We start from the raw sequence: 15,528 nt of genomic DNA on the forward strand, positions 1-15,528 counted from the left end.
CACACAACCGTACCTTTCCAGTACCCACCTACCAAACGTTAGATGAGTAGCTCTAAGACACATGTGCTATTCACAGGCATGAGTTGAGAAAAAACACCCAGTCAAGACTGTTACCTTGTTTCACGTAGTTTGGACACAAACTGCTTATCTCAGTTCTTCCTAGTCATCTGCCTCTTTCAACTTTGACATGTTATACTCTTTGCCCAACTACATTTTAACTCTTAAAATAAATAAAATAAACAAACAACAACAAAAACTCCTTTTTCTCCATTAGGTTCCTCGTCCTATGCTGTACCCTTCCATTCTCTGTGTTTCCACTACCTTATAGTTGGCTCAGAAAATTTTAAATCCAGAATTTTTTTTCCTTTACATATATTAATTTAGAAAAATTCCTGAGTTATATGGTACAATTAATTAACCAGTTTTACTTTGAATTTAGCTTAAAGTCATAGAACAGAAGATGCATTTTATTTATTTTTACATTTTTAAATGTATTCATTTGAGAGATAAAGAGAGAAAAAACATTGATTTGTTGTTCTACTTAATAAGCATTCATTGGTTGCTCTTTGTATGTGCCCTGACCAGGGATTGAACCAGCAGTCTTGGTGTGTCAGGATGATGCTCTACCAACTGAGTTACCTGGCCAGGACTTGGGAGATGCATTTTATTTTCATACTTGACACGTCAAGAATTATTCAAGAAATATTTTATGTTTCTCCACTCAAATATATGTTTACACTTTTAACAAGTGTTATTTTCTCCAAATTATTCTACCATCTTAGATACATAAGAGAAGATACATTTCTTGTCAAATCTATCCTAGTACTTTTTGCTTTATAGATGAAAATCAATTAGTATATACTTAAATACTCTAATTTAATACCAAAATTTTAATTAGTAGGACTCACATTTTCTTGGTTATATATCTAAATGAAAAGTTAAAGGGGATATATATTGGCACATTTAAATGAATAAATCAATACAATTCCAAATCATTGCGCTTTATTTTAAAGTGTCTTTATTAAAAAAATCTATAGTGACTAATTTATGAACTCCTAGAACCATTTAATGACTTTGCTTAACCTTTGGAATGTTTTATGACTTTAAAAAGCCCAATGAATGCTACAATCCCAGAATTACTAACTTCCTTTCAAGTAGTAAAAAATATACAAAAGAGCCTAGATCCTCATTAAATTCACTAAATATACTTCCTCATATGGCTCCATATCTCCATTATTTCTGCTGTTATTAGTCAAAAAGTCTGTTATGTTTATAAATGCTGAGATCAGGAGAAAATTTGTTAGCAAGTTACATACTTAAAATAAATGAAAGGTGTATTGCCAAGAGATAGAAAAAGTTTAAAGATAACATATAGGCAGAACTTTGTTTAATATATGTAATTCTCCAAATGTGAATTTGTTCCTAGTATACACCAGAAACTGTATGATCAGAATACAGAAAATACTGAGAAATAGGTAAATTACCACATCCAAGGTAGATGATCTTTGTATTTCTTTTATCAAGATACTTTCTTAGTTCCCTATCATGTTTACAAACCATGTACAATTACATGTGTGTGTGTGTGTGTGTGTGTGCGTGCGTGTCTGTAAAACTATTGGGAACCACAAATACTATTAAGTGAACATTTAAACTTTGAGAATCACACAAAGAAAACAAAATACATGACATCTTTCCTGGTCACAAATATACAATGTTAGTAAAGACAACAGTCAACAAATAATATAAAAAGATATGCCACTTCTTTTATGGCCTAATAGTTTATTTAGGAATGAAGGGGACAAGAAGTTTGGACAAAAGTTAGGAACAAGGTAAATGGCAGTAGCAGTATTTTACTTTGTATTGGCAAGCAAACAGAAACGTATAGATTAAAGATATAAGGAAGGCTTCCTGGATTATGAAAAGCAAGATGATCATAAATTCTGAGGCCCCTTACATTAATTGTCTGAATCAGTTGTTCTTACATGGAGTTATTTTATAGCCGGGAGACATTTGGAAATATTGGGAGACATTTTTTGTTGTAAAGTTGATCTGAAGGGAATCTGGGAGGGGAACTAATGAGTATGACTTGGATCTGTTAGGTAAAGGCCAGCGGTGTTGCTACACGTTCTACAATGGACAGGATAGTTCCCTCTGAACACCAACAACAAAAAAGGGATCTTGTCCAAAATGTCAATACTGCCAAGGTTAAAAAAAACCCTGGCTTAAGTATGTGGCTCTGGCCAGTGATTTTCTTATATCGTGTGTCTCACATCCAGCTGTAGGGAGCTGAGCCTTTACTGCATTCATCCAGAGATACAAATGGTGCTACTTGTTGTTTAGATCCCCCCAAAAAGAAATAGCCCATTAACTTGCATCACTAAAATATGTTAAATGTCGCCCTACCTGGGTAGTTCAGTTGGTTAGAGCATCATTCCGATACGCTAAGGTTGCAGGTTTGATCCCTGGTCAGGGCATTTACAAGAAGCTACCAATGAATGTATAAATAAGTGTAACAACAAATTAATGTTTCTTGCTCTGTGTCTTGCCCTTAAATACATAAACAAACAAACAAAGAAATAAACAAGTCAAATGCCCATAAGCACTTCACAGTATGTAGCACAGTATCTCGTCGGCAGCCGTCCGTCTCGAGAGACGATGGTGTAGCTTCTTAAGAGTCTATCTGCACCGCCGAGAATGGCTGTGCAGTCCGACTCGGGAGTGACATGGTATCTGTCTCCTCCCATGTTGAATCGACATCTTGCGATGACACTGAAGCTACAGAGCCTGGGCAGGGTAATATGGAGGGTCTGCTGTTGCCCATGCAGCAGTCCCCCCCTCTCTTCGCAGCTTAAGGGTCCAAGGGAAAGACGGAGTCGATACAGCTTGGGTTCAGGTGCGCCGCAGGAGTTGCCGGTGTGGACTACAACATCAAACCGCCTTAGGCACAGTATCTACCATAGGAGCATTGGGGTGTTTTTCCATTTCTTTAGGCCTCCTTTAATTTCTTTCAACAATATTTTGTAATTTTCTGTATTTGTGCATAGCACTTCAATATATTCTTAATTATTTTATTCTCTTTAATGCTATTGTAAATTTAATGGTTTTCTTAATTTCAATCTTTCAGTCTTCATTCCTAGTGTATAAAAACAATTGACTTTTTAAAATTAAAAAAAAACACTTTATTAGGTATTATATACATGTAAAAGCTATATGCTTTTATTTACTTGGTGAGTTTGAAGATAAATGCACACCTGTAAAATCATCACCACAAACAGTATAATTGATACCATAAATATATCCGTCACTTCCAAAAGTATACTCATGCCCTTTTTGTGTGTGTGTGTGTGTGTGTAAGAGGTAAGGCTACAAGAGATACTGTACCTTCTTAGTATAGTTTTAAACACACAATACATATTGTTCACTATTGGCACTATGATATATATGAGATTATGTTTTATTTGTTTTTCTGTGATTGGTCAATTTTATCTAGCATAATATTCTCCCAGTACAAACATGTTGACACAACTAACAGGAATTTCTTCTTTTGAAAGTATGAGTAATATTCCATTGTAAGTAAATATCATATTTTTTAAAATTTATCCATCAGTACACATTTAGTTTGCTTCAATCTGTATATGATCCTGCAATGAACATAGGGATGCAGATATCTCTGAGATACTGATTTCAATTCTTTTGTTAAATACCCAGAAGTGAGATTACTATATGATATGGTAGTTCAACTTTTAATTTTGGGGGGAAACTTCATACTGTTTTCTATATTAATTGACACCAATTTACACTACCACCAACAGTGTATAAGAATTCACTGCTCTTCACATCTTTGCCAACACCTTTATCTTCTTTTTATTTTTAATAATAGTCATTCTAACAGGTGTGAAGTAATATCTCATTGTGGTTTTGACTTGCATTTCCCTGACGATTCATGATGTTGAGCATTATTTTTTATGTACCTGGTGGTCATTTGTCTGTCTTCTTTGGAGAAATGTCTAATCAGGGCCTTCGCCCATTTTTTAAAATCCTCACCTGAGGATGCGTTTATTGATTTTAGAGTGAGAGGAAGAAAGAGAGAGACCAATGTGTGAGAGAAAAATCTAAGGGTTGCCTCCCACATGTTCTATGTCTGGGGATCCAAGCTGCAGCCCAGGTATGTGCCCCCCTGGCCAAGAATCAAACCCACAACTTTTTTGGTATACGGGATGATGTTCCAACCAACTGAGCCACTTGACCAGGACCACCCATTATTTAATTATATATGCTTTGGAAATATTTTCTCTTATTCTATAAGTTGTCTTTTAACTTTGTGATTCTTTCCTTTGCTTTGCAGAAGCTTTGTAGTTTAATGCGATCTCATCTTTTATTTTTGCTTTTGTTGTCTGTGATTTTGGTATCACAGCCGAGAAAAAATTGCTAAAGCCAATGTCAAGGAGCTTTTCCGTACTGTTTTCTTCTAGGAGTTTAATGGTTTCAGGTCTGATATTTAAGCCTTCAATTCATTTTGACTTGATTTTGTGTATGGTATAAGATAAGGGTCCAATTTAACTCTTCTGCATTTGGCTGTTTAGTTTTTCCAACAACATTTATTGAAGAAACGATGCTTTTCCCATTTTGTATTCTTGGTATTCTTGTCAAAGATCAGTTGACCACATATTCAAGGGTTTATTTCTGGGCTATTTTATTCCATTGGTCTGTATGTATGTTTTTATGGCAACGGCATACTGTTTTGATTATTGCACATTCATAGTACATTTTGAAATCAGGAAGTGTGATGCCTCCAGCTTTGTTCTTCTTGCTCAAAATTGTTTAGGCTTTTCTGCATGTCTTGTGATTCCATATGAATTAAAGAACTGCTTTTTCTGTTTATGTGAAAATTACCATTAGGATTTTGATGGCAATTGCACTAAATTTGTAGACTGCTCTGGGTAGTATGAACATGTTAACAATATTAAATCTTCCAGCTCATAAAATGAAATGTCGTAATATTTATTTGTTTTTAACAATTTTTTCAATAATATTTTATTGTTTTGGGGGGGAATTTGAATTATTCACTAGGGCATACAGTAAACTCCACAACATATCAAAAACTATGTTAGGTTTTTACTAAATTCCCATGAAATGTAGAAACTTTACTCCTATATAACTCTTTTATCTCTACCCTTGTATTACTGTCTTTAAACATATTACATCTGTGCATATAACAAGCTCAAGAATACATTGTATAATTATAACTTTATATCATCTTGTGTATGTTAAAGAACTTGGAAAAGGAAGGAAAAGCACATATATATTTATAGAATTTGTTATATCAACCATGTTAATCATTTCTTAATTTCTTTGATGGATTCTAGTTACATTTTGGTATATCTTCTCTCAAATCCTCATTTTTTTGTGCTCAAGTATACTACACAGATGTGTCTTACAGTCCCAATATTACCTACATATTATAAAATTTCTACTTAAATAAGTCCTACATAATTATACTGACTTATAATTACATACGTATGTATAATTACCTTTACCAGGGTTCTTTATTTTTCTGTGTATTCTGATTACTGTCTGGTATGACTTGTTTTTAGCCTAAAAATATTTCTTCAGGAATTCTTGAAGGATTGGTCTGCAGGCTACATATTAAATAAGCTTTCATATGCATCAAAATAGATTTATTTATTTATTCATTCTTTATTTTAGAAAATAAGTTTTGATGACATAAAATTTTTGGTTGAGAATTTTATTATTTTTATTTTTATACTTTTTGTACTTTGAATTTGTCCTACTAATTATCTAGGACTACATAGTTTCTGATGATAGGTCAACTGTTAATCTTATTAGGGTTCACTTATAGGTAATGAATGATTTATCTCCTACTGTTTTCAAGATTTTTGTTTGACTTTCCGCATTTTGAGTTGATGTGTTAGGACGTGGATCTCTTTGTATTTGTTCTATTTGGAGTTTATTGAATTTCTTGGTTAAAGAGATACATTTTTCATTAAATTTGACAAGTTTTCAGCAGTTACTTCTTCAAATATTTTCTGTCTTTTTTCTGTCTTTCGTTTCTGTTACTCTCATTACACAGATGCCACATTTCACTGAGAAACTTTAACTTTTTTCTTTGTTTTTTTAATCTCTATTTTTCAAAGTATATAATATTTATTAATCTATTTCCAAGTTTGCTGATTCTTTCTAGTCTCAAATAAAACTATTATGGAACCTTTCTAGTGAATTTTTATTGCAAATATTGTACTTTTCAGATCCAACTTTCCAGTTGGTTCTTTTATAAAATTTTTATATTTTAATAATATTTTCTATATGAGATATTGTTATTATATATTCCTTATTTCTTTGAGTATTGTCTCTTTAATTTTTTGAAATTATTTATGAAAATATGATAATAGTGCTTTGAAGTCTTTCTGCTCTGCTAACTAACATCTGGACCCCTTCTAAAGAAATGTCTATTAGTTATTCTTCTACTTCCTTTTGGAAAGGTCATATCTCAAAATTTTTATTCTAAATTGGACATTTTTGGAAATATTTTGTGGCAACTCTGTATATTGGTATCCTCACTAAAGTGTTGATGCTGTCGGTATTAACTCAGTCATTTATTTATTTGTTTATTTAGTGACATGGCTGAAATCTATTTCTACTCTAGTATGTAGCTTCTGCTATCTCTGTTCAGAATTTTTTTGTTGTTTTCTTTTTTTAGAATGGTTCCCTAGACATTACCCCCTAGGTCACTATAATCCATTTATTGGACAAAAGTTGTTCTTAAACCTCATTAGCCCAATAAATTGTTGTCATTCACCACTGGATGCCGCTATTACTGTTCAAGTAGTTTACCCTTTTGCCACTTGTTTAACCAAGGACTAGTAGCTTGAATTTTCTCTCTCTTATCATTCGCCAAAATGTGCAGTCTTAGACTTTCACATAAATTTCCAGACATATATGGATTTATATGATGATTTCTTTTAGCAAGGCTTCTAAAAATTTGCTCCTGGGTCAATGTTACTTATTTTCATTTCACATTTGCTCAGAGGTTGTATGTTATCCCCTGGCTTCAGGGGTTTAAGAAAGTGAGGATTCCACTTTCTGTTGATTGATTTATATGTAGTTTGTAGAGTGTTTCTGAGTATTCCCCTATGCCCTACTCTGAATGTCTCTGAATGCATGTTATCCAGCACATATGTACAGCATTTCCAATCCTGGAAAGTGACTAATAATCTCAGAATGGTTTTTCCTGGCTGACTCTTTCCTTGGATCTTTTTGTTAAACTTTTTATTGTTCTGCTTCTCCACTTATAGCTATAGTATCAAGGAGCTAAAATTGCTTTCTGTAGTCATCTCTGTTATTTTGAACAATACCTTAAGGCATGGAACTCTTCATGTTATATTTTATGTGAAGTCTATCCCCTGAAGTAGAGCTATGGCCTGTCTTTCTGGCAGAACCTTTGCACCACTTCACAACAGCTAAGGGTGAGGATTGCAGTCCCATTCTCCTGGAGGACATACCTACTTTAGAACCTGGATGGGTGAGCCTGAGTCTTCTTGGTTTGCCTCTTTGGCTTGCAAACTCTACCATGAATGCTAGTTGGGTTGTGAGTGTTCAGGGCCCAATGTTTCCACCTACCATCTCTTGAGTAGAAATTGCATCCGTCAAGTTAGGGCTGGGTGAAGCAAGGCTATCCTACTCATCTCAGCTGTGTCTGCCTAGAACATGGGGTTGGGAGAGAGGAAGACCATCTGCATCTTGTCCCATCTGTGGTGAAAATGTAGCCAAAAACTGGGCCCTGAAGGGATATAATGTCCTGTTTTCTTGATTGCACCTGTCTGGAATACAAGACCAGAGATAGTTTCCTATGACAGATCAATTTATATGGGGCAGCTGGTCATGGCTACTCCACAGACTCTTGCTTCTTGCTTAGATTTGGTAGATTTTTTTGAATGACTCTTTCCCCATTTGCTATATACCTCTAGAAAATTTTAGAGACTTTCAATGCTTGGGTATTTTTAAATATATTTTTCCAGATAAAGGCTGTTTATTAGTTTGAGGGTCTGCCTTGTTCCTTACTTGGCTATTCCAGAAGTTTGCCATATAACATATTTTTGTGCATGTATGACTGCTGACTGCCTTTCAAACCCTAGTAATATTAAATTTTTCTATGGATACAAGGACAACTGGTCCTAGAGAATTTGAATAATTGTTTAAAAAAGAAGAATAAAGGAAGGAAGGCATGCATCACACTAGATCTGTAACAACTGAAAAGTTCTGTGTGTGGCAGGGGTGGGAATGTAGTGGAAAAGTGGGTCAACATATTCCTATATGTTGGGCAAAAGAGAGCAATAACCCAAATCTACTGCTGAAAAAGACAAAAAAAAAGTGCAGGAAAGAATATTTCCAGTTACTATTTTAAAATATCTCTTCATCACAATATTAAACTTATAAATAAAATTATCTATAAATATTTAATATAAATATGCCTGTTGAAACAATTACCCAAATCTCTCATGCACTATTAAACCCTCTATAAAATTCAGGGGAATAGAACTTTAAGTAGCAAATTATCTTGAGACTTAAAATGTGTTTCTCAAGGCTTCAGAGAAATATAAACTTCCTCTGACCTTACTTTTGTGCACATTAAACACTGGTTAAGAATATTCCTTTGTTGATAGTTTGTTCTTTCTGAAATATTGGTTCTAAAGAAATTCCTAATGACAACTCCTCCTCTAAGCACTTTATTACAACTGCTTATCAATTAATTAATGAACAGAGGGATATCTTTAATGAAACTTCTCACCTTTTCGGGAAGGCCAAATTAAAATCAGAAATCCCCTCTAGTGTGAAATAACAATTTTCCATCTTAAGCTAAATGGTGTTATTAAAATCAAAGTACAAACTGGTCTATTTGCATTTACTGGCCAGCTTTCCAGCATTTACTATTTCTGAAAATAACAGCATCATGTGTATATCATTCTTGTAAACGTTCTCCATATAACACACTCAAATTACATCAGAGAGCATAGACAGCCTGGTTCCATGTCTGTCATTGTTAGACAGAAAGAGAAAAAATCTCTCAAAATAAAGAGCTTCAACTCAAAGCTGTATAACTGCTTAAATTTTTTGACAGGTAAGGAGTTATCAAGATGGCATAAAAGAGAAATTTCTGTTCTAAAATGGAATAATCTTTCTAATAGAATGTGTCTTCTGGCTTTCTATTAAAAAAAATGATTACTTGCCTGATTATTATATCTTTATCTACCCAGGATATCTATTAGTCAATTGATTTAATCAATATAAATTATGGATAATTTAAGGTTCAAAAACACTATTTAGTCATGTGCCAAGGCAAAATACAGAATAAACTTCCTAGTATCTTACTTGAATAGACAAAGTAGTATTGCTCTCAATTTATGATTTCTAACGTATTAAAATGTAATTTATTTTTAAAGATATATCCATTTTTAAGAGCTTCCTCTGTATCTCTAAATAAGTATAAAATTCTTTTAAAATTATATGTTAAAGTCACTTATATAGTGCTTACAATGTGTCAGGCACTATTCTATTTACTTCTCCAACATTAATTCATTTATCTGTCTAACAGTGACATAACTGTGACTACAGAGGATGGTTCCCTACCAGGAGTCACAATGAAAGTAATCAGCAAAGCTGGAGTTATGACTTCAAATTCAGATTACATGCTCCTATCCACCATGCTATGCTGCCTATTTTTGAACAAAAGAACTTTAAAGCTTTTCATATATATTTTTAAATGACACGTTTTATTGTCATTATCATCAAAGAACTGGGAAGTGCCATACAATGTTACATATAAAATTAGTTGCATAGTCATTCTGAAAGGTTTCAGCCATGCATAGTCATGGATTATCTAAATGTAACATACATTATAACAACCCTAACTGTATTATTATTATTTTTGAAATATTGTGTTAGCTTGGCTGATAATTTCCTTTCCCACTGTAGAGAGAAAGCTCTGCCATTTAGAATTCACTCTATTTCTTCCCTATAGCTATAAGGAAATTATCTCTCTTCTTTTTACACTTATTTTGTCTCTAAATATGAAGAGTATTTTTCCTAATGAAATTCTGAGGGTCCTTAATTATTATATTTGAGAGTTCAGATGGTATTCAGAGGAAATTGGGAGTCGTCAAATATTTTAAAGATCATAACAATGGAAAATAATTTGTACATATGTTCTTTTTGTAAATCTTAAATGTAATAAAATTATTTAAAAACCACCTACTGTAAAAATCAGTGTAAAACTATTGTTTTGGGATTTATTTTAAAATAAGTGAAAAGTCTAGAATAGTGAATATATTAAAAATATGTATCTGACATAGTGCACTTAAAACTTTGTTTTTGGTTAGAGATACTGCTTTCTTGTTTGATTCCCTGTTTAAGTTTCAATGAATATGCATATAGTAGCAATAAAATAGGTTCTGTATGAAATATTTTCTGTACATGGCATCATTTTTATTGGCCGATATTTACATGCTTGTTAATACAAACCAGAAATGTTGTTGTAGTCACATTTATTTGAAATAATTTGAAATTATATTAGTAAATCATTGACAAAGATGAATAAATTATACATAAAGAGAATTCAACTTCAGGTTTCCGAAAACTATTTATTGAAAGAATTTTTTTTTCCAGATTCTATGTCTTCATTCACAATTCTGACATAATAATTTTGTTGGAGCTTTTTGTAATTTCCATATGTTGAGTGGGAGATTAGTGAATAAATCTTTAGCTACCATGTTTAGCTAAGCTAAACATCACTACTATAGTTCTAATTCTATTATTTAATCATTTAAATAATATTTTTTCTCGTTAGCCACACCTTTTTTCTGTTTTTTTTCCTTCATCTTCTCATAAATAATTGAAAGTAGTTACTTAAGATAGATTTTATTATTTTCAGTTTTTTCCCTCATTTTATTTAGGTAATGATATTTAATACTGCACAATTTTCCCAAGCTGTAACCTTCTGTAACTTCAAATTAATTCGATGCAGTTTTATAGGAGACGTTTGCATGTTAAGGTGATGAAAGCATAGTGTAAAGAAAAAAACACATGTCTTTCTTATCCAGCATACCTACACTAAGACCATACTTTTTTGTCTGTGCTTGTATTCATTCCTTTTTCTGGACTCAGTCCCTTCTTTTAAAAAATGTCTCAACATTTCAGGGATTCGTTAGAAAAATTAAATAAAGGTTGTATACATTCATGAAAGTGTGTGTATATCTCATCTTTTTTTCTGCTAAGTAAATTACTATTAAGATTCAGCAAATTTTAATTTCCATAATATCTTGTAATTATTTGTTAATTAATTAACTAATTAATTAATCTATACATTTACTTATTGAACCACTTCATTAAAAATTTACTATGTTCTCACGCTGCATAATTTTGGAATATTAAGATAAATAAGACAGTCATGGTCCCAGAGTATACACAAACAGGTAGAAAGCTGTGAAGATAAAGTAATTGAGATAAATATTCTAGAAAAGGACCATTCAGAGAGATTAGTATTTTGATAATCATGCTTTGTTTCAAAATTCTATTTTTCATATTTTATTTTCACAAGATCACATGAACATTATATGTTTATTAATAAAAGTATAATTATTATTTCAGTTTCTCTGTATAATAAAAATCACTAATTAAAAAAATAAAAGTATATTCCTAACTTTAATTTTTTTATTTTAAAAAATATATTTCTGATTTTAAGTGACATATAGCAAAAGACACATGTTACAAATTAGATTTTGGATATGAAAATTTTCTTTTGACTTTTTCCTTGAAAAGTAGTATGTAAATTCAATATTTGGATGGTTCTATATGTAATATTTGACATTTTTCCTTGGAAATTAATAGACTCTGGCAACAAATGCTGTTTTTGAAATTACTGAGTTTTAGCAGTGATTCACTTCTATTGAAATGAAGGGTATAGCTTACAGATTATATGGTTAGAGAAGGAAGATACCTATTAGATCAGTAAGCCTAGGTTGCCTGCTTGGTTAGAATACAGCCCCAAAATAGAGGACAGAACATTTGCTCTTAGCCAAAAGGCCATGAACAAAAGCTATTTTAATTTATGGCAATTAAAATGAAAGGGATTCAATCTAATGCATTTATGAGGATGCGATAACTATCGAATCACATTCATTTCAGTGGGGTGTGTTAGTCATCCAATTCTATTCATTTCCATGGGGATCCATTATTTATTGAATCACATTTATTTAAATGGGAATTCATTAGCTAAAAAATCTAATTAGTTTCCATGTGCATACATTAGCTATCATGTCATCGTTCCTTTCAAAGACAATTCTCTAGTTATCAAATCCCATGCATTTATGTTTGGATTGGATTCTAGAGTTTGAAAAAGCTGTTACTCTTAATTAAATGGTTGCAATAAACTGTTATCATTATTATACTGTTGTATATTGAAGAGTATTTTCTAAATATACAAAGATTTAGTCACCCCTGTTTTCAATGGCTAAATTAAACGATCTCTCAAACAATAAAACATTTAATTTAGCAAATGTCCAAATGACCAATATGATTTTTAAAATATAAGGATTGTATTACCATTCTAGGTCAGCTGTTTCATGTTCAAAGATATTTTGAAAATTAGGGGGAAATGCCAACCTGCTAAAAGGCCATATGATTAGATGCTAAGATTTATGAGTTATGAACAATAAACTAAAGCGATAGTATACATTTAATTAGAATCATAATCAGGTAGATTTCATTGTTATTTCTTGGCCACAATTCTGATTCTTCAATTATTAAAAATAGCCCATGTTTTGGAGAAATCAGAGCTTTCTTATGCCAGGTATAAAGTTAAATGGATAGCTAAAAATTATCCCTTGTTGAGACAGATTAAGTAAAAAGTAATTAGTTTAGACCAACATACACCTTTCTCAAGTTATATTCATACATCCCCAATCTATGTAGATAACTATACATTTTAGTAGCCTTAAAAGAAATTTTTTTTGAAGCAATAAAGTGACTTAAGTCACTTTAGTTTATTAAAATTTTAGGGACATAGAATAATGTGAACATATTATATCAGTAATACCTTAAGGTGGTATTGAGTCAAAGGACCTTTTGGATATCTTTGAGTTTAATACTTAGAGGTGGTCATTAAGTTATTTGGCTCTTATTCAACCTTATTACTACATTTCACTGGTTGGATAGCTATAATCAGCATACTTGATTTACTCTAAATTTAATGGTGCCATTTTTTTGTCTGAGTTATTTTAAGAAAATTGTACAAAAAGATAGAAATCCTGTATTATCAGTACTTCTTTACAACAGCATAAAAAAAATTCTATGTGCTAGCTGTTTATAATTTTACATTACTTGTCCCATTTCATCTCTTAAGAAAAATGTAACCCTATGTTAGTATAATTTCTTTAATATTTGAATTTTGTATCAAGTATTATATATTAAAATTTTAAAAACAAAATATAAATTTATAATAATATGCTGAAAAGTCATAATGTCTAGGATCGAATTCACTGTTGTCGCTTGTAACCACTGGGACTTTGGTAAACTAATTTAAATTTCCGGTGCCTATATTTTTTCATCTATAATATGCAGGTTAAAATTAAAGCTAACTAATCAATTGTTCTGAGATTATATAATGTAATCTTTATAAATTGTCTACTGTGGTACCTATATGCATGCTCACTGTAATATCTATAAAAATACACAGTACCATTATGACTATAATTTATGTTCAATGTATAGCTATTTTGTCATTAAATTCATAAAAAGACCAGAAAATTAATAAGTAATAAACTGTCAGCCAAGGAGTTTTTCTTCCTTTTTTTTTTTTCTGCTATGAAAAAATCACAATTAACTGTGTTTAAAAATTTAATGCCATTATAACTGAGAAAAATAGTTTAACCATACTATCAATGTTTTAATACAATTATTTGTATAAAATTCCTATTTATAACCAGGAATAAAGATAGTTAAATTTATTTGTAAGTTGCACTACATAATTGTTTGGCACTTAAATTTTGTTTGCCCAGAGATACAAAATTCACTTGGGAGCTATAGCCTTTATCTGAGTCAAACATGGGACTGATATGAGGGTGCTTAGCACGTGTGGATCACAGGTAGACAGATGAGCATGTGTATGGTGTTCAAGGGATACCGGGCTTTCTCCTGCCTTTTAAGGCAACTATTTTCAACCGTTGTCCCACAGGAATTTTTAAAACATGCAATGCCTGACTATTTAGTCAGGGGGCACTGACCTGTTTTTCCTTTGTCAAATTAAAAAATGACAAGAGCTAATGCAATAGCCATCCAGTGTGAATGAACCAAAATTATACCTATTTTTGGTCAGATTAGCTAAAAATAAATTTTTTGGTGTGTCACAAAATGTTAATAATTAGGTTATGTGTGCCCTGAGATGAAAAAGGTTGAAAATCACAGTCGTAAGGGGACATGAATGTGCATTTAGACAATCACTTAAAAAAACAAGGCCTGGCATTGGAATGAAATGACTATTTACTGAGGAATTTAAGTACCCAAGTGAATTGGCCAGTGACCTGGTCTAAGGCAGTGGGTATAATCAACACTTTTCCTGAAGGTCTAGTTTTGCATATCCATGGTCAACTCGTGGTTTTAGGAGCAAGCCATGCCAAGACGTGTTTGCCACACTTATCATCACCCATCTATCGAATGTATACTCAGACATTACATCAGATATAAAGGAGAGACAGGATTCTGAAAGATTCAATTTTCCAAACAACTTAACATCTAAGTAGATGTTTCAATCATGGGGTCCAATGGATATTATCAGCTTCAACCATTTGATCTCTCCTGCCCTGCCATGCTTGTGAAGTATAAGATCAATTATAGAAAATAACAAAAGCTTCATTTTCTTTGTACATTTCATACTTATTGCACCGCAGGAGCTCAGCTCCAGCAGGTTTATTTTGGATTCAGCGAGACTAACGGACAGTGGAGTGTTGGAGAGGGAATTCATACTAAGTTACTAAGTTTATACTCCTGGCAGTGGGTGAGAACAGGAATCAAATCTGCCTTCAGTTTCACACCATTGAGCGAGAATGGGAGTCATAGGAGCCAAAAATCACCCATGTCGCCTGAACAACACACATGGGTTTTCCCAGATCACCCTTATCTAAGAGAATTAGTTAATGTATGAGTGTTATACAGTTCTGGTAGGCCACATGCCACTTTTGTTTAAAATAAATAAACAAACAAACAAACAAACAAATAAATAAATAAATAAATAAATAAATAAATAAATGTATTCTTCTAGATAAGAGTGACCTGGGAAAATCTGTGTCTGCGGAGGTGGGGATCCTGGCTACGGTTACCCTGACACGACACTGGTATAATTAATTTTGTAACCCTATCACTCTTACTTAACTCAGTAGGTTCCCTACACATTATTTTAGTAAACATGCATTTCAGATTTATGTTTTTCATGTCTTACACTCTTTAAATTCACATTCCATA

This window comes from Furipterus horrens, unplaced genomic scaffold, assembly GCF_987537825.1.
Source record: "Furipterus horrens unplaced genomic scaffold, mFurHor1.1.pri manual_scaffold_12, whole genome shotgun sequence".
Taxonomy (NCBI): Eukaryota; Metazoa; Chordata; class Mammalia; order Chiroptera; family Furipteridae; genus Furipterus; species Furipterus horrens.